General features: G+C 36.4%; 1 long non-coding RNA gene and 2 pseudogenes across 1 annotated transcript in view; 2 read left to right on the top strand and 1 right to left on the bottom strand.

The window, feature by feature from the left end:
• The first annotated feature begins 215 nt into the window (after positions 1-215).
• On the top strand, positions 216-8146 carry LOC110199055 (uncharacterized; annotated as a pseudogene).
• Positions 8147-12513: 4367 nt separating this feature from the next.
• On the bottom strand, positions 12514-12851 carry LOC110199056 (ribosomal biogenesis factor pseudogene; annotated as a pseudogene).
• Positions 12852-19739: 6888 nt separating this feature from the next.
• The window catches only part of LOC144457907 (uncharacterized), a 64246-nt gene continuing 63121 nt past the window's right edge, over positions 19740-20864 (top strand). Inside the window, exon 1 of the long non-coding RNA XR_013487508.1 lies at positions 19740-19817. This is a non-coding gene — a long non-coding RNA (uncharacterized LOC144457907). The remainder of the gene's footprint in view (positions 19818-20864) is intronic.

Raw genomic sequence — 20864 nt, 5'->3', positions numbered from 1 at the left:
TGTTATAGGATTTATAATAGTTATATATAGTTTTCAAATATGATCAGTGATATTTTCTACCTGCCTTGCTCAATGACAAATAGTAAGTCTTTGGGAAGTGACTTTAAGAAGATGAAAGAGGTTCATATTTTGGATGGGGTAAGGAAGAGGCAATACAACCCAGCTACATAACTCCTTTCTTAAAGTGAGCTTAAGTATTCCCTTCTTCATGAGCCATGTGCATTCAAGTGCTTGTTGAAAAAACTGAAAGAGAAAAGATTCCTGCAGCCAAGGCGTTAGTCCCCCTTTGAGGAAGACCACAGTTTACTGGAGGGGGTGAGTGTAGTTCATCTGGCTACTCCTTCTGTAGGATTATACGTGGTCCATTCTTTGCTGTATTCAATGTTCTACCTGAGGTATTTTCTGAAATAAATTATTTCTCAGAAAAGAAGAGGAAAATTTAAAAAAAAAAACGAAAAACTGAAAATCACCTCCACACCTGTGTGATACAAAGCCATTTAACTGCTACGATGGAACACCAGGAAGTGACATAGAAAGATGAAATAACAAAATGGAGAGCAAGCCTCTTCAATTGTGCCAGAAAGGACTTCAAATAACTAAATACAAAGAGAATCCCTGAGAAGGTAAATACAAATAAGAAAAAAAAAGCACATCTCTTTCATGTCAGAAAATACACATCCAGAAATCACCAGAGAAAAACAATCAACCCTTCTGGCAATGATAACAATGGCAGGCTGACCTCAAATGTTCAGGAGCAACAGAGAACGTGGAAGGTTTATTCCTACAAGCATGGAAAGAGCTTTTAGGATTCTTCACTCTTCATTTGTCTGACTCTTTGATGTTTTTGTCTGATGTGTCTCCTGTGAACACTTTTTTAAAATGAATTTTTATTCTTAGTACTAGCTTCCTTTTTTTTTTATTTCAAGGTGGAATGACAATAATAAAATGTGCTATTCATCCTCCAGTTTGTTGTTCTTTATGTAGCCCTAAAATATGCATACTCTTGAAGGATTGGTTTTGTCTCACCCCTATTTTCTCCTCCCCCTCTCCCATTAAAAATAACCTCCAACAGTTCACTAAAATAACTCTGGAGATGGGGGGGGGAATATTGTATTTGTAGTTCTTTACTAAATGCTTGATCAAACTATAAATTTTAGCAGTGGTCCACATTGGGCAGAGAAATAGATACGGTGCTGTGGGAGATAAAGAAAATTCTTCAGAGATATGAAAGGTCTGGATAGGCAGAGGGAGAAGTATAAAAAGACCATTTCTTTCTGTGACTAAGTGCCTAGCAGAGCGCATAACACATAGTAACTCTCTAATAGACATATTTGATTGATTCCAAACAGAAGGTACAACATGAAAAATACCCGGAGGTGGAATTGAATAAGGCATAATCTGACAAATATGATTGAAGAGAACAATTCATGTATTGTTGTAATAGAAGATGCAATCAGAGGTGGGGTCAGATTGTAGCAGACCTTGAATCCCAGGCTGAGGCATTTGAATATTTACCTACAGGCAAGGCAGAATAATGGGAGATTTTCCAGTATGTAATATACCAAACAATACGTATGAAGACGAGTTTGGATTGGAAGGAGTAGATATCGAAGTCAAGAGATCAGATAGAAGTCTATCATAATAATCTAGATGTGCATTATTAGAGGTCTGAACTGGAGTGGCGGCAATGGGAAGAGTAATGGAAGTATATTATTCCCAGGGAGAGACACTGGGAAAGAGAAACCAGTTCAACTTGAATTCTTATTGACTAAATTGGGTGAGCAACACAGAGGTTAGGAGCCTAAAAAAGCTTGTTGAATGGTATTGAATTGTGTCTAGAAGATCATTGTTCTAGATCTGGAAAGGGCCTTCAAAGTCATTTGGTCCAGCCTCTCTCATTGTAGAGTAGAGGAAAATCATTCTCAGGGAGGTTGAATAAATTGGGATAAGTTATTTGGAGAAATGCTTTGGCAAAAAATAAAACTTTGTAGCCTTACAGGTAAATGTTCTACATAATTTCACCCCCAATAAATATTAATAATGGGTATCACTGAAGGCTTTAAAACATTTTGCATATACATTTTGATAAATCAAATTTCACAGAATCTCAGAATTGAAACAGATCGTAGATTTTATTTATTTAAACAATTCCCCTAATGTGAGTCCTCCTTACAATATACTTAGGTACACAGGTGTGAGATGAAATACATGCACACCGAGTTGCTTTCCAACTTCTCTTGAAGATTATAGGAATTTACTACTTCCTAAAGCAAACACTTTTACTTTTCACATTGCTTGAATCTCTGGTATTGATGGAGATTAATCAGGGTCTTCCCCACCCCACACCAAATTTAAATGGATTTAGGGACAGTGTGCTTTAGTGGATAGGAAATTATCTTGGTGTTAGGACTTGAGGGTTCAATTCCTGCTTCTGATACATACTGACCCTGGACAAATCACTTAACTTGTCAGTGCTCCCAGGATGTGCTCTGAGACTGTAATTTTTAGAAGAGTTGCTTGGTAGAGATACCTTAGCAGAGAGTATTTCCTTACTGAGAGTTCCACACTCCAATCCTATGAAATCATAGGCCAGGAAAACTACCTTCCACCCCCCAGAAAAAGTCTAATATGATATGATGGTACCTGTTAGCATCTCTGATCATGCTGTTGAAGCAGAAGAATTTCCATTACATTCTTATTTTAGGAAAAAAAAAAACTAAGAGAGTCAAGATGTCAGAAAAGTGTGGTAGAAAAGACACTTGATCTGGAATCAGAGGATCTGAGTTTGAATTCTGACTGTTACTTAATACATTTATGACATTGGACAAGTTATGTATCATCTTGGGGCCTCAATTTCTTTATAAAATTAGAGGGTTGGCCTTCTAAGATCCTTCCTGGCCCTGAATCTCTAACCTAAGATCTCCATTTTGAAGGGATATAAGGGATGTTTTAAGGATAAAAAGATAATGTTTGTAAATCACTTTGAAAATCCTTAAAGTGATATCTAAATTATAGCTTTTTATTATTATTACTGTAATTATTTCATAATTTGCTTGTGTTGATATAGTGGGGAAATAGTAGAGGTAAAATCAATTAGACCTTAATTTGTCCTTCACTGCCTGGGGGAGTGGAATGTCATTAGTATTGAAGCTATCATAGGAAGACAATGATAGAAAGGTTTTTCACCTTTATTCTCCAAGTATGGCAGATTTATGCTAGATGCAGTTAAAAATGTTTGCTGCTTTGTGTACTATCACTCCTAATTGTTTCAAGTCTAGCTCAGCACACTTTAAGTGAGTAATTATTCCCTTCCATTTTACAGAAATACTTCAAGGAATACAGCAAAAAGGAGGGGAAAAGAACTACAGTGTAAAACAACTTGATAGCTACACACTCATTCATTACACCTGTTTCATTCTAGTGTACACTTCCCTGCAATTGCTATGATAAACTGTGTTTGTTGGTGCTTCTAAGGGAAGTACCTTGATAATTAATGTAGGCTACTTAGACTAAGTTCCTTCCTTATGGGAGGAGTAGGAGAGGTGGCTTACAGACAGAAACAGAATGACTGATGTTGACTATCTGTGACCATGGTTCCTGACTCCCAAAGACTTCTATTCACCCTTTTGTTCAAACTTGTTGGAAGTCAATTTCCTTGATCTACCTTGTTATAAAAGTACATAGCCCCTAAGTTATGTGGTCTAAACTTCAGCTGAACTAGGGCTATCTCAAAGAAGCCTACCTCCTGGGAGCAATAAAACATGTAACTTCATTTCCCCAGGCCAAAGGGACTCGGTGTGTGGCAGTAAGTTGAACCAAAGAACAGTAGATTTCCTTGTATGCTTTCTAATGAATAAGTATGTCCTTACAGTTTGAATATTAATTCAATAAACCTCGCAGCTTTATTAAGGTGATGTCCCTGTTCTGTTCCTGAGTCTAACACATATTCCTTGCTCCATTGAAAGCACCTCTCAAGAGCTTGGTTAAATCTCCTAATGACATTTTGTTGCATGATTTGGGATGGATATAAATATCCATGAATTTTCATCTTGTTTCTTTTATAACATAAGAAGTAACCTTAAAGCTTCTTTGTTCTTTAGCCTTCCACATTGAAGCTCTTAATCCATATTAATGGTGAATTAACAAATCTATTGATTGTCCCATTTCTATAGTGAGTTTGACACCATTCTTCCAATGTCCTAAATACATGCTCCTTCTTTCCTAAGTCCTTACTTCTTTAAACATGAAGCAAGCAATGGGTTTGATATTATCAGGCTCTCTCTTCTCTGCTACTTCTTCTGGAGTCAAGCACAGGATTACTTTGTGGGGTACTGGAAAAAAAAAAAAACTTGTGTTAAGAGCCAGATGACCTGGATTCAAAACCTGGACCTTCTAGTTGCTACTTGTGTGGCCTTGGACAAGCCACAGTTTTTCTGGGCTTGTTTCCTCCTTTGCAAAGTGAGGGGGTCGCCTTTGATCTCAAATTCTAATTAGTGGCTATGGAACACAAAGAATTCAAAGACAAAAAGAAAAGATATATGTATATCATTTCATGAATATGCCTGTCTGTATATGTGTGTGTGTGTTTATATTTGTTGTTCAATTGTTTATCAGTCATGTCCAACTCTCTATGACCCCATTTGGAGTTTTCTTGGCAATGATACTGGAATGTTTTGCCATTTCTTCTCTATCTCATTTTACAGATGAGGAAACTGAGGCAAGCCAGGTTAAATGACTTGCCCAGGGTTACACAACTAGCAAGTGTCTGGGATCAGATTTGAACTCCAGGTTCAGCACCCTGGCACTACACTACCTAGCTCTGTGTGTCTATATATGAATGCATGTATATATGTATGTGGTACATATGCTTATGTGTATATTCAGGTATGTGTATGCATATAAATGTATGTGTGTATAATGAAATATTACTAACAACATTTTATATTTTACCCCAGACCTTGGAAACAAAGTGGTGGCCCATTTATTGGGTAATGACTGTTACAGAGGAATGTAATGGAATACTATTATATAACAAGAAATGACAAATAAGAAGAATTTAGAGAAACTAAGGAATATCTGTATGAACTCAGAGAAAGCAAAGCAAGCAGGAACAGGAACATGAGATACACAATAACTATACTAAAGTAAATGAAAAAAAATTAAAAGGAATCTGAATTTTTCAATAATTAGGGTAATTAATCCTATTCTCTGAGAACAAATAATGAAATTGAGTTTGATCTTTTGACAGAATGAACAGAATGCTTGATTCAATAATTTTCAGGTGACATCATTGTATCAGTTGTTGTTACTTAACTAGTTTTATTATTACATGAGAGAGAGGAAGAGAGAGAGGCTTTAATTCCATGACTAGGATTTGTTGCTTGGAAGGTCTAATGACTTTCAGGATTGTACAAAAGAAAGAGCACTGGAGTTTGAGCCAGAGGATATGAGTTCAAATCCCAGTTATGTGGTCTTAGGCATTTAAGTCATTTGACTTCTCTGAGACTTACACATAAAATGAGGATGGACTAGATATCTTCTAATTGCTTTTCAATTCTAAGGCATCAATCTTTTTTTTTCCTTTTAATAAAGAACTTTGATTATATGAGATCTAAAGTCGCTTAGGACTCTGTGAGCTTTTGAATATCTGCCCTATCCACATGAGAGGTACTGAGTATTCTCTTTTTCATCTACGGTAGCATTTTAACCACAGAGAAGACTAGAATGAAAACTTTAAAGACGCTATGACAGATTTTTAAAAAATTTTTCATTGTTTTTGCAAGTGGAAAGTTTCTCCTTACTATTCTTATGCAAATTTTATAGTGTAAAGCATACAGCATACCTTTGGTAAGAAAAATTCTGCCCTATCCTAAAGGTTATAGCTATTTGTTATACATTGAAAAATAATTTTTAACATGCCTTTAGAAATTATAAGTTAAGGAGTATTATTACTGTGAAAATAGTATCTAATTGAAACCTTCAATTTGAAAACCCATTTTATCTCTGAGCTGGAAGCCAACTAGTGACCAAGGGGTAGAAATCTTTGTCTTTTATTATTCATCTTCTCTTGCAACCTGGGGTCCTGAAGTTGGGATCCTTTTGAGAGTGAACAAACTCTCAGAGCATCAAATTGAAAGAGAAGATATTCATTCCCTATAGTCCTCTCAGATTTGAAGTCGGAAAGCAATCTGCTTTGGCTTCATAAAAAAGTATTTAGAGAGATATATGTGTGACAGGGGATCTGACAAATGTGTAGTGGTGTAATCCCTGTGCCTCTGTAGGCTGTAGATACACTTATTGACTGGTTTTTCCTTCCACTTATAGGCAGCATCCTTTTTTCTAGAGCAGCTTTAACTGATAAATCACTTGGTCCTCATACTATAATTGAAAGTCAAAATTGTTTTGTTAGTAAAAAGAAAAAGAAATTGTAAAGATCAATGTTTACATGGTCAACAAGGATTTCCAATGTCTATGGCCCAAACAAACTAACTTAGCTCCCTGACCCCCTCCAGAAGACAACATTGTTAACAATCCCCCCATTCTCTCCCTCCTTCCCTTTAAGTGGGTAAAGGGGAAACTAGATGATTCATGACTCTTCCTATCAGTTCCTTCTATCAAAATGAACTTGACTTGGGATGCAAAAGATCTCTCTGGAATTCTTGACTGACACTTAATCATCCTCCACAGAGTGATGAGTGGGTATGTTGGAAAACTATGTCTTACTCATTTTTTCCCCTCATGGTACTACAGGTATACAGACTTAGGGGAGAGGATAGGAGCAATCTCAATGTCAAAAACTAGGATATGGGGACTGGGAAGGAGCCTTAGTGGAGCCTGTATGGGGGCCCCCAAGCACAATGGAGAGTAGCTGGATGGCCAAGGGAAGAGGGGATATGGTACTTCTGCATTTGAGACCAGGCCTGAGCAGGAGGGCCTTTGTCCTTCCACAAAGACAGTGAGTTATACCAAGGGAGAATGCTCCTCCTGACAATCAGGCCCTTCCAGATCAGCTTCATCTCCAAGGCTCCTGTGAGGGGCAGTCCCTAGGTGAGCATAAATGCATTTGGCATTGTAGGAATCAGTGACATTCAGAGATGTGGCTATGGACTTCACCCAGGAGGAATCAGGATACCTGGACTTTTCTGAGAAGGAGCTGTATAGGAATGTGATGCTGGAGAATTGCAGACACCTGGTCCATCTAGGACTCACTGTTTCCAAGCCAGATATGATCTGCCACTTGGAGTGAGGGGAACCTCCTTGGAGGCCAGAAAGTCAGGTTATAAGGACCAGTTTTCCAGATTGGGAGTATATTCCTGAAACCAAGGATTCGTCTCCAAATCTGGGCATTTCTATTGAACTTTCATCCAAGGAAGAATGTGCAAAGGTTCATCTCTTTGTCTCAAATTTTACAAAAGCCCTGGGGGGTCCTGCCAGTTGACAGAGGCAACAGAGTATTAAGGAGAAATATTCTTGGATCCATTCTGGAAAGATAAATGTCTTATCTATGGACTGTCCCTCTACAGCAAGGCAAGTCTTATTTGATATATGAGAATTCATACTAGAGAGAAACCTTATAAATTAGATGAATGTGAGGACACTTTCCATGAAAGTGTGATCCTCAATGTTAAACAAAGAATTCACAGTGAAGTGAGATCTTATGAATGCCATGAATGTGGGAAGATCTTCTGCTCAAAAGTTGGAGTTACCCATCATGAGAAAATTTGAACTGGAGTAAAACCTTATGAATGCCATGAATGTGGAAAGGCCTTCCTTCAGAGGTTATATCTTACTCAACATGTGCAGATGCATACTGGGAAGGAACATTTTAAATGTCATATGTGTGGGAATGCCTTCCTGTGGAGGACAGGTCTGAAGTGACATACGAGAATTCACACTGGAGAAACACCTTATAAATGTAAAGAATGTGGGAAGGCCTTCTCTGCCAGGAATCTTAATTTGCACATGAGAGTACATGCTGGAGTGAAACCTTATGGATGTCATATGTATGGGAAGGCCTTCTCCTCCAGGAATGGTCTTACTTGACATGTGAGAATTTATACATACATCTTATGAATGTCACTATTGTGTCAAAGCCTTTAACAAGAGAGGATCCCTGACTCTACATAAGAGAATTTATACTGGATAGTAAACTTAAGAGTCTTATATATTATCAAGTCTCTCTTCAACTCAACAAATAGTTATTAAGCATCTATGACATACAAGGCACTGTTCTAAGCCCTCAGGGATACAACGATAAACACAAAAATCATTGCCTTCAAAATAGAAGTAAAAAAAAAGAAAAGAAATGTGAATATGATAAATGTGAGAATATCTTCCACTGGAGCCTGTAGTATATGGGCTAGTAAAAAAAATAATTCACACAGGGGAGGTTCTGTATGCATGTAATGACCATAAGAAAGATTTCATTAAGAATATAGAATTTCAGAGGTAAGAGGGGCCTCTGTAGCAATCTAGTTCAACCTGTATGTGGAAAAGAATTTTGTTTGTACCCTCCTTGAGAAATGGTCATCTAGGACTTGTTTTTAAGGTAGCTAGTGAGAGGAGAAACGCAGTACTTGACATGACAGCTTATTCTAGTCTGGGATAGCTCCAAGTGTTAGGAATTTTTTCCTCTCATTAAGCATCCATTTGTCTTTCCCCCTTCAACCAATTACTCTTTCACCAAACAGAAAAAAGTTTAATTGATTTTACATGTGTCAGTTCTTTAAATACTTGAAGACAGCCACTGTGTCCTCCTAAGGCCTTCTCTTTTCCAGGCCTAACACTCCAATTCTTTAACAATTCCTTCTGTATCATTAACTTAAGACCCTTACCTGACCTACTCAACCTACTTTACCTTCTTTTTATGCAACTCGCAAAAAAGAGGATTCAAAATGATAGGAAACCTCATGAATTAAATTATTCCCTATCTACTTTCCCTCAACATTTCTTCCAAATTCTCTGTTGTCATTTGACCACAAGAAGGAAAGTTTGATTTTCATTTCTAAATAAGAATCAGATAGGTATTATAATTTAACTTTACAAAAGAATGTCCCAGGTCACACAACAAAGAACATGGTGTATTAGATATTTCTTTCAGTACTTACTAACTCAGAAAAGAAAAATTGTGCACTATATGAGCTGATTCCACAGGAGAAAAAAGATCTCTGACAAGGCAAAGTCCTTATGAATTAATATCAGAGACTACTAACCTTTAAAACTCTCATTGAGCACCTCATTTTCACCAGCCTTCAAATTTTGCAGAGGTTTGGAGCCCACAAGTGTGTAATGAATATAATGTATGATTCTTGTTGATAAGTGCATCAGTTTTGTCAATTTCTGCCCCCCTTCCTCTTAAAAACATACTTATAAGGGATGATTTTTGGGAAGGGCAAGGTAGACAGGTGCAGGGGGATATTTAGACAATGTAAAATCAAAAGATTTAAATAAAATTTTATTTTTAAAAATTAAAAAAAAGCAAAAAAAAACTAGAGTATGGACAGCCAGAGTCCTCTAGCATTAGGTGGCTATCAGCTCTTTCACCATCAACCATCATGGCCCCTTCCTCCTTGACCTTTCCTACTTTCCAACCTACTTTAATGCAGAGTTTTCTAGTATCCTTTCTTAGCAGCACCTTCAAATCAGCCCTATCAAATGAGAATTCATGAAAAAGGTTGCATCACCAGAAGGGTACATTTTGTTCAGTTTGGTGATTATCCTTGGTTCTATTCAGTCTCCGAGGCCTTATTGATTCAAGGAAAGTTAAAAAAAAAAAAAGGTATCAAAGCTCTGTAAGAGTATGAATGCTGACAAAGTATGGGAACCTTTCTTATGCAAGCAAAATTTCGTCTTTGTCTTTATGATTCTACATTATGTAATACTAAAGTGACATCCCACTTTACCCTCACAAGAATGGATTTTTCAAATCAAATTATTTGAGAAAAACCAGAGATTTATTAAATAGATAATTAGTCAATCAACAAATAAACATTTATCAAGTACCTACTATGTTCCAGGCATTGTACTTAGAGCTTGCGATACGAAAAGAGGCAAAAGAAAGTCCTTGTTTTCAAGAAGCTTTCAATTAAACAGAGGATACAACATAAAAAAAAAATTACACACACACACACACAGAGCAAGCTATATAAAGGATATGTGGGAAATAATTAACAGAAAGAAATCAATAGAAATAAGAGGTGTTGGGGAAGGCTTCCAGTAAAAGATAGGATTATAGTTTGGACTTAAAGGAAGTCAGAGCTATCAGAAGGTGGAGCTGAGGAGGGAAAGCTTTTGATAAAGGAGAGATAGCCAGAGAAAATGCCTGGAGCCAAAGGATGGAATGATTTGTTTGTGGAACAGCCAAAGGCCAATGTAACTGGATCAAAGAGGATGTTTTGCGGAGCAAAATGTAAGAAAATTGGGAAAGTAGGAGGTAGGCAGGTTATGAAGCACTTTTAATTCCAAACAGCATTTTGTATTTTCTTCTGCTTGTAGATAGATAAGAAAGAAAGAAAGAAAGAAAGAAAGAAAGAAAGAAAGAAAGAAAGAAAGGGAGGAAGGAAGGAAGGAAGGAAGGAAAGAAGGAAGATGAACTACATGTTTATATACTTGATTATTATTATTTAAAGCTTATATCTCTAAAAAAAATCTATTATAAGAAAATAACATATTGACCGAGACACAACAATGGTATGCCAAAAAGTTATGTAAATGTAAATAGCAACTCATTATTTATTCAGTAATTGATGAACCAGCTGCCTAATTTGGAGTAAAGAAACTTGATTTCAAATCCTGCCTCAGGCTAGCTCTGTGACTCTGAGCAAGTAATTTAATTTCTTTGTACCTCAGTTTCCTCATCTGTAATACATGGATCAGAATAACACCTATCTTCTATCATTTAGTGAGCATGAACAGAAATGACATATAAAATGCTTTGCAAAATTTAAAGTGCTATATGTATACTAACCATTATTATTTTCATTATTATGACAAAACCTTAGATTCAGTTCTGCACTCATTGTATGCTGTAGATTTATAAAATGGATGTAATTTTAGTGAGAAAAAATAATATTTGAATATTATTTGATGTCCACATGGAAAATTATTCTCTAATTATAGTAAATGCAACCTGAAAACAAGATATCAAGAAAAATGTAAATAAAATGGCATCTTTCAAGGAGGAAATTTGTATCTAATGATTCTTCTTACCCTTAAACTCATTTTCATCCTTTTGAAACAGATCTCAGTAAAGTATACCCAAACTCAAGAGGAAGTGGTATAAAAAAAATAATTTGATCACTTGACATATGCAGATGGCATAAAGTTAATCACTCTGTTGAACTCACATTAAATAGAGTTTCAATCTTGCATAATCTTTCTCCAATGAAATCAATATGTCATTTGGGAAAGATGACCGTATGATTATTTTTATAAGAAAAATTCCTTTTGTTTAATTATTTATTTCACAAAACTGTACCCAAAAAAACAAAAGGGCTTTGCTCCTTTCAGGGTAAAGAGTTACTTTGCAAGTTTTTTTGGTTTGGTTAGTGTTTTCCCCAGAACAAAATTACAGTGACAAAATCATTGTTGGAGGGGCAAGAGGTGTGATGGTTATCATATCATTATTGTCATCCCAAGACTTCTTATTTTTCCCTTGTGTGGGACATAAATCAATACTAAGCAGCTTTTTTCAAAAGATCATTACACAATAAATGACCTAGGTCTCTTATCCCTTAAAATATAATTTTATACCATTGCTGCCACCAGCTGTCCATATTTTTCTTTACCTCCTTCTAGTCCAATTAGTTTTTCACTACTATTTGCAAAATGAAGGTGTTGCCAGCAATCAGATAGTGCACCTAACTGAAGGGCATGAAGTAATGAAAGACGTGGCAGGCAGATCAGCAGAGACTGACTCAGTTTATTCATCTGAGGGTACAGGCTATATAGAGAAACTCTAGCCTAGCTGCAAAGAGTGAGACACTCCCTTAACATATGCTAAGTGACAATAACTATTTTCTCTTAATCAGAGTTCCTACATTGGGATGTAAAACCCCAAGACTTTTCTCTGGGGCCTAGATGCCACCTGCATAGAGGGGTGATATGTAAATCTAAGGTTCAGAGAATGAGAAGGAATGTCTTCAGAATCTCCCTTGCAGGGGGAGAGCCCTGCCTCCTAACTGATTGAGCCCTGTGGGTTAAACCTGGGCACAGGTCAAGCTTTGTCCTGGATCTTAATCCCAGATAGAACCCTTAAAGCCGGCCCTCTCCATGAAGGCTATAAACTGACATATGAATTGTTTCAGCGAACAAATTTTGTGAAGAGCCTTCTGTTTTAGCTCTTTCAGTTTTTCATGTTTTGTTGACTTCTTCACCTTCCACTTTCCTAGATTTTAGGAAAGCTCTCTCTGTACAGTTTGCATTTAAATGTGCCAATGCCTGCATATTAACAATAAATAAACAAATAAATAAATAAATAAAATCGCACAGACACCCATTTTGTTAGTCTATTTTTTAGAATCCAAATACTTCCAATATATAATACAACTGAGCCATTAATCTTGTAGCATCATCCACAGTAATTGTTTCACCTTCAGAGCACTGAGAAATCAGGTGCTTCAGCAATGGTTCAAATGACTGTCTTTTTGAGAAGTGTGTAAGCTCTTTTTGGATATCTATGGATATATTTATGGATTTTGGATATCCTTATTTACAGTTCTAACTTCTTCATTCACAATGTTTATCTTAAGATTTGTGATAACTGGCATTGCTTTATTTTTAGATTTCAAATTCTTGCTGGCAATATGAATTACATTCTTGATTTTCTGCCCTTTCCTGTTGTTCTTTATCATTGTCTACCTGGTACTTTTTTGCTGGTCATCCAAAAACAAGATAGTCTTAATGCTCCACTTTCTTTATACACTGGACTCCAGTGGTTATCTTAGTTTAACAAAGTGGCAATTCCTGCAAATATGCCGTAAGCCTGCCCTGTGTCCTCAGTTGAGGATTAAAATCCTTCTGAGCGGTGAGTTTCGGGGACAGTGAAGATGGAGGAAGATTCGGTCACCCTTGGTGCTTTGACCACCCAAGGAAGCTGCGCCTAACGCGGTGTAGAAATCTTTCCTGCAATAATTTGGAGAAATTTGCCAGCCTGGCCCAGGTTTCTTTGTAGAGGCAGGAAAGCTGGACAGGAGCCTCAGTTTCTTCCTGTGTAAAATGTTGCATCCGTAGGGGCCATTCGAGCTCCAAACCACCCCCCCCAGCAGCGGTGTGGGGCTCAGCAGCTGCTTTTGAGGCCTGGCTTATGGTTTGCGGGGCGGGGTTTCCGAAGCACAAGTTCATGCAGCAGCCTGAGCCTGACCCTGCTCCAAGCGGGTGCCATCAGCCCCTCCCCTCACTGACCCTGAAGTCGTATCCTGGGGGCTATAATTCTTTTCTTAATGTGCATCTAGGATGAATAGGGACTAGAGACTTAGAGATTGAAAGTGAGGATAAAATTGAACCAATGTATAAACATGGCACAAATATTTTGGTCTTCTCCAGGTAAAATCAAGAATGAAGTTATCAAAGTGAGACCCTTGAGTACATGTGTCGAGACTTGCTATCATGCTAAAATCAGTGTTCAAGCAGAGAAACATTTAAATCCATTTGCACTTGTGCAATAACAGTTTTAACACAGACTTTAAGACCGGAAAAAGTGGCACAAAAACTATGGAACGTACCCTAGCAAAAATCCAGAAAACATAAGCAAAAGATGAAGTCCATTATGCAAAGGAAGCTAAGGCAGAAAAAAAATAACAGTTGCTTATCAAAAAGGAGGAAGAGTATTGGTAGCTTTCCTCAGAGGATGTGATGAATAAGTTAAAATTAGAGAAATGCTTATCAAAGAAACAAATGATTTGAGACAGCTATAGCCCAGAGTGCCAATGCTCATTCCATCTGATATTGGGTTTGTTTCACCTAACTGAATGTGATCTACCTGTGAATTGAGCCTGCAAAACAGCCAATATCCAAGAATGGAATCAAAAGACCCTCCATAAGTTGCATTCCTATGAACTCAACCTATGCTATGCTGACTGAGAATTATAGAACAAATGTCCAAGTCATGCAAACTTGCTTATAGAAATGGAGAGTTTTATAATAACAATTCAGAACCACAACAATTCCATCAGAAATTATAGATGAGTTATACTGAAGTAGTCTGGACAGTTTGCCCAAATTAGCTTATGCAAAGAAATGCAAGAAACTATTAAACACACCATTGCAGACTGCAAAAAAATGTAGTACCTATAAAATTTGTAGTGAGATAGGACCTGGTAGCTAGAATTAGACATCAGAAGTTGAGTCATTAAGAAAAAGAAAACCAAAAACCAAAACAAAACCCCAAAACAACAAACTTTACAATTCAATAAATGAACCGTACTGGAACAAGGTCACTTATCACAGACCAAACTGTGGTTGCCTACCATCACCAAAATGTAACAATGAACCAGAAAAATGTAACCACATTATTTTTGAGAATTATTGCCACAGCCATAACTTCCAAACTAGGCAGAACAAAATAAAACAAAACTTTCAAACTATGGAAACCTGGTAAAAGATAATAAAAAATCATTGAAAGTATTCTTGTCCTCCTGTCTGCTATCGAAGGTGTCCCAAAGATGTTTTCAATAAGCCTCTAGAAGTTGAGGCTACATTATTTTTATACAGTTATAAAAAGTAGTTATTTTATCTACCTCTGTTACATTTCACAAAACATTAAATGTGAAAGAACAATGATAGGATATCAACTTTAGTAAGAATGAGATTAATAATGATAATCATAACAATAATGATATAAGCATCACATTGGCAATGAAGAGAGTATTACTGTCCATATTCAAAGAAAATACTGCTAGTATTTTTCTAGAATCTGTTTGAGTAAATTTGTCCAGAAAGACATTTCTATGAAAAAAAATAGTTCTTTCTTCCAAGTCTGACATTATGAATAGGCAAACTACACAATTACACTCAAGGAATGATTTTAGGGGAGCAGAAAAGTACTCCTCGAAATTCATTCATGAGCTATTCATTCCTTTGGATTCCAAATCTTTTGTCTTTAAGAATATCCTTTAAAAAACACAAATATCCTTCGTAGAGTTGGTTTATATTGTGAATTGCCAAAGCTAGAAGAGTTCTTATGAATAATTTAGTCCAATATACTTGTTTACAGTAAGGAAACTGAGACCCTGGGAGTCAAGGAAGTAGTTCAAGGTCATGCAATAGCAGCATAGTAGTTTTTCAAACCACTAAGAGTTTCTCTTCCTGAATTCACATCTGATCTCAACCTCTTAACATTTGTGTGACCCTGAGAAAGTCACTTAACCCTGTTTGCCTCAGTTTTCTCATCTGTAAAATGGAAAATGTCCTAGACATAGAGTCAGAAGACTAGAATTGGAGTTGTTACCCTTTTTCTGTCCATGTGACTTCCTCAAAATTTGATATTATAATGCATATAATATAGCATAACAATATAGTATGCTATAATAAAATATAGTATAATATGACATTATACAACATAGTATAAATCTAATCTAATAAACATAACAATATAACCAATAAATCTAATCTATCTAATCTTTAGGGAGAGTCACTGTGTCATAGTGGATAGAGAGCTGGCCTCAGAGTTATGAAGAACTCAGTCCAAGTCCTGCCACTGACACATATTGACTGGGTAACTTTGGACCAGATACTTACCCCTTGAGTGTGTCCAAGTAAATCTCTAGGAAAGACTATAAACTATAGAGGAGGTGCTATCCTGCATTGGTTATAGAAGCTAGTAGTTACTTATGCTAGTAAAATGCAAAATCTTTTCCCACTCCTTTTCTGCCTCTCCTATAAGAAAAAAAAAATTCCCAGAGATAAATATATTTGTACTGATTATCTTCCTGGGTTGTTGTTAGTAAGGTACTTTGAAACCTATGAAGTGTCTTATAAATATTTTCGTTGAGCCAACCTGAAAGAAAATCATTCAAGCCAGAGAGGTGGGGCATTTTCCAATCTCAGGATACTAAATAATGACATGACTGCAGTCACTACCCCCAAAGGGTTAATATTCAATATTCTGCTTTTTACCTTAACCATGGAAAAGAATGGATAGGCATATCAAAATGTCAACATATCCTTCTTGAACAACTCCTCCCACTACTGGAAATCAGGTAGATTTCACAGAATCATAAATTTAGAGTTAGAAAGGACCTTAAAAGATCTCCTAATTTTACAAATTAGGAAACTGAGACATGGAGAATTAAAAAACAAAAAACAAAACCAAAAACAAAACAATACACACACACACACACACACACACACACACACACACACTTCCACAAGTTTTCACCAGTAATAGAACCAGTATTCGATCTCAGTTTGAATACCAAAAGTAATGCTCTTTTTACTAAATGATGCTGCCCCACTGTAACTTCCCTTGATCTATCACATTCCTTATGAAATTATCCCTGTGATATCTCATATGAATTTATTTGCAAGAATTACTCATCAGAGATAGGAGATCAGTCTTTGCACATTATAGAGCAAAATGAAACTGTCCGACACAGCAATGAAAATAGAGCACTGGCATCATTGACTAATGATGCAACCAACTGAACTAATCACTTCAAGATATACATGTATTTGTGGACACTAATCACTATTTCTTTTTATCTAACTTCTTTTGCTGTGTTAAACAGAATGCCTGAGAAGTGTTTGAAAATGTGTTTTGTTTATGCATGTGTTCATGCATGTGTGTGTGTGCATGCTTGTGTGTGTATTTTCATTTACTTGTAAACATCATTTTGAGGCACATAATAAATGTTTTGAAAGTAATATGCACACAATTTTTAAATCTTTAAATTCAATCCCAGTCCTTATCCTGAACTCTTGTCCCACATTATCAAGTATCTGTTGGATATTGCCATGTGAATATCTTAATAGACATCTCAAACTCAGTATAGCCAATACAGGAATCATTATATTTTTCCCCAAAATATGCCACCTTTGTTAAACTTCCAGACCATTGGGCTTGGTGTCAAGAAGGCCCAAATTTAAATTCAACCTCAGATACTAGTTCTGTGACACTGAGCCCATCACTTAACATCTGTTTTCCTCTGTTTCCTCATCTGTAAAATGGGAATAAGAATAGTACCTACCTCCCGTGGTTGTTGTAAGGATCAAATGAGGTAATAATTCTGAAGTGCTTAGGACCGTGCCTGGTTATACAGTAAGCATTACATTAATGTTTGTTGTTATTTCTATTCAGAACACCAAAAATGCTGTTTTATTTAATTAGGTTCGTATTTTTGAGGTCATCATTGATTCTTTTCTCTCAATCAATAAGCATTAACTAAGTGCTCACTCTATATATGTACTGTTCTAGGCACTAGGAATATTAAGGCGATAATAAGTAATCCCAGCCATCAGGGAGATGGCATTCTTTCATATGGCCCCATATCTAGTTAGTTGTCAAATTTTGTCAATTATATCTCCACAATATTTCTTAAAACATTCCACTAATCTTCTCTTAACTCTTTTTTCTTCACCACTGCCTTAGCTTAGGCATTTATGGCTTCTCACAGATTCCTCATTGGTCTCTTAGCTTCTAGTCTGTCCCCTCATCAATGCATACTCTACATAAATGCCCCAGATGTTTTCTTAAGACACGGGCTTGGCAATGTATCTTCTCTTCTCCAAAAACCTTCAGTGACTCACTAGAACCTCTAGAATAAATTCTTCAACCAATTATCCACATTCTTCTCCAGTCTGGCTCCAAACTAATTTTCCAGTGTGATTTCACACCACTCATTACTCTCCTTTAGTCGCTCTACAATCCAAATCAGATAACTAGCAGTTTCTCAAAATCAACATTCTATCTACTGAATCTAGATATTTATATAACCCATCCTTCCAACTCTAACTCTATGATTCTAATACCTATAACTATAATGTCTGGAATTCACTTCATTCTTATCTCTTTATTATTCTGAATTATTAGCATCTATTATTGTCATCCTTCAATGCCTACCTTGAGTAACACTTCTTCCAAAAAGTTTTTATGGATCTCTGTCTCCCACCAAGTGATACAGGGGTCCTTAATCTCTCATGTCATTTACCCCTGAGGCAGTCTGTAAAAATCTATGGACTCCTCAGAGAAAAAAATGTTTTTATATGCATGAAATAAAATACTTTGGATTTCCAAGGAAATCAATGCTACTCAAATACAACTACAAAATATTTTAAAATCAAATTAACGGACTCCAGTTTGAGAACCCCTGTTAAGAAGTGTTCTTTACCTTCAGAAATTTTTACTAATGTTTACTAATCTGTGAAGAAATGTATTAACATTTAAGGTAAAGAATCATTTTGTTTTTGTCTTTGTCTTCCCAGAACCTAACAAAGGGCATTTAGTAAGTAATTATTAGGAACTGTTGTACTGTATTGGCTTAGGTTGGATTGAATTCAGAATAGAGTGTCCTAAAAGTCTAATTGCAGTTTAAAACTTTAATTCCTTAAAACTAAGTCTGTTAGGACACCTCATATAGCTCTCCATGAGAAAGTATTGTGCAATGAAATAAACACAGCATTTTAAGCCAGACAACCTCTCTTGGAATTTTAGTTGTAGGGGGGTTACTTTCCCTTTGTGGGATTTTTTTTTTCATATTTAAAATGAAGCCATTGTACTCAATGGCTTCTAATGTCCCCTTGAGCTTTAAACCTACGCTTCTATGAGCTGTGGGATGTAAGAGATGCTTAAATATTTATAATTTGATCAAATGTTGTATTTACATAGGACAGTGAGGTGGATAGAGTTTCAGGCCTTGAGTCAAGAAGACTCATTTTCCTGAGTTCAAATCTGGTCTCACTATATGACCCTAAGCAAGTCTGTTTGCCTCAGTTTCCTCATCCATGAAATGATCTGGAGAAGGAAATGGCAAACACTCCAGTGTCTTTGCCAAGAAAACCTCAAATAGGGGTCGCAAGGAATTGGATATGACTGAAAGATGAATGAAATTGTATTTGCATAGTCACCGATTCTGTTTGCAGAGTGGGGTTTGCTAACAATGTCATTGCTTCAAAGGTAGATCAGTTCCATACAGGACAGAAGAAAAAATACCAGTCAAACTAGTTTGTCTAAAATGTAGTTGGAAAATGCTGAGAGTGATTTAAAAGGCACTTTGTACTTCCTGAAGACACCAGATTACTAGCTACCCCTGTACCCTTGCATATCCACATGTTTTGGTGATTGCATTGCCAGATGTAATATTACACTTATTCTATAAAATAAAACAAATTCCTATATTGTCCTATCTACCCAAAACGTATTTTGCTACTTTTCTTAGGGACTACTTAGAGATGCTGAACGCAAAATGTATAAGGAATATATCGAGGGCACTCTCTTCATTTTTCAGATGAGAACATTGAGTTACAAAGAGGATAAAGTTACTTTTCCAAGATCAGATAGCCAATGAATTGCTAGAGATGGAAGGAAGAATATAAGCATTGTCACTTACTGTATGATAGGTATTTTTCTAAGTACATTAAAGGAATTACTTTATTTGATATGACTTCATTTCCTATTCAAATATTCAGGATGGAATTTCACAAAAATGGCATCCCTTGGAAATATAATCTTGGAGAATATATTAAAAATAGGAATTCCCTCAACTTAATTTCTTTACTTTTTAAATCCCAAATGTTCTTCTAGGTTCAGCTCAAATACTATCTATGGGGCCTTTCTGGATGAAGCAACCCAAAGTGACATCTTGATGCCCCAGTGGAAAGTCAAGGTACATTTGTTTGTATTTGATATGTTTCCTGACTTACTGTTAGGGATAACTGATGAATAGCCTGGGTGTTCTTTTGGAACCTATGCAATGTCCAGAGAGGAAGAGAAAGGCTCCCAATACATTGAGTAGCTTACCCCCAAGTCCCAGTGAAAGATTGCTGGAGAACATGTACAAGATTCGCAAATAATGAGGGGACATGGGTGCATCACAATACTTGTAGATGAGTTCCCACACAGATAAGCTTGCAGAGCCACTGAAGTATCAGAGAACACAAATGTTCTTTGTTATCTTTTCATGTGTTTATGGTAAGATTCTGCTCCACTGTATGCTTTGTGCTGGGAGGGATGCATCCAGGTGGCTCAGTGAATAGAGCAGTGGCATTGGAGTTAGGAATATCAGAATTAAAATCCTACCTCAGATACTTAGGAGGTGATTAATACTGAGCAAGTCACCTAACATCTCTCAGAGTCAGATTATTCGTCTGTAAAATGGGAATAATAATAATAGCACCTATTTCATAGACTTCTTGTGAGGATCAAATGAGGCAATATATGTAAAACACTTAGCAAACATTAAAGGCTGTATTAATGCTACCTATAATATTCCCCCATTGTACTTGAGAGATAGATAATTCAACTTGTGTTTACAAAAATGTTTGTTGATTAATAAAATAGTATTAATTTTGCCTCTTTATTTCATAATAAGACCTTATGTTTAGAGGCAGTATAGTGAAGTTGTATCAAAAGCTGACATCAGTAGTAGACAGATTTGCTTTCTTAAGTTCAGTTTGACTCTGTGCAAGTTAACCTTTCAATGCTCTAGGCAAGGGACAGCTAGGTGGTGCAGTGGATAGAGTGCTGGGCCTGGAGTTAAGACTTCCTAATTCAAATCTGGCCTCAGGGCACTAATAAACTAATAAGCTGTGTGACCCAGACAAGTCACTTAATTCTGTTTACCTCAGTTTCTTCATCTGTAAATTGAATGGAAGATGGAAATGGCAAACCATCCTAGTATCTTTATGAGAAAAACCCTAAGTGGGGTCATGAA

The sequence above is a fragment of the Phascolarctos cinereus genome, unplaced genomic scaffold (genome assembly GCF_003287225.1).
Source record: "Phascolarctos cinereus isolate Bilbo 61053 unplaced genomic scaffold, phaCin_HiC Scaffold_5;HRSCAF=322, whole genome shotgun sequence".
In the NCBI taxonomy this organism is placed as follows: domain Eukaryota; kingdom Metazoa; phylum Chordata; class Mammalia; order Diprotodontia; family Phascolarctidae; genus Phascolarctos; species Phascolarctos cinereus.
Note: the sequence above shows the minus strand (reverse complement) of the source record. Positions and strands in the feature narration are given on the sequence as shown.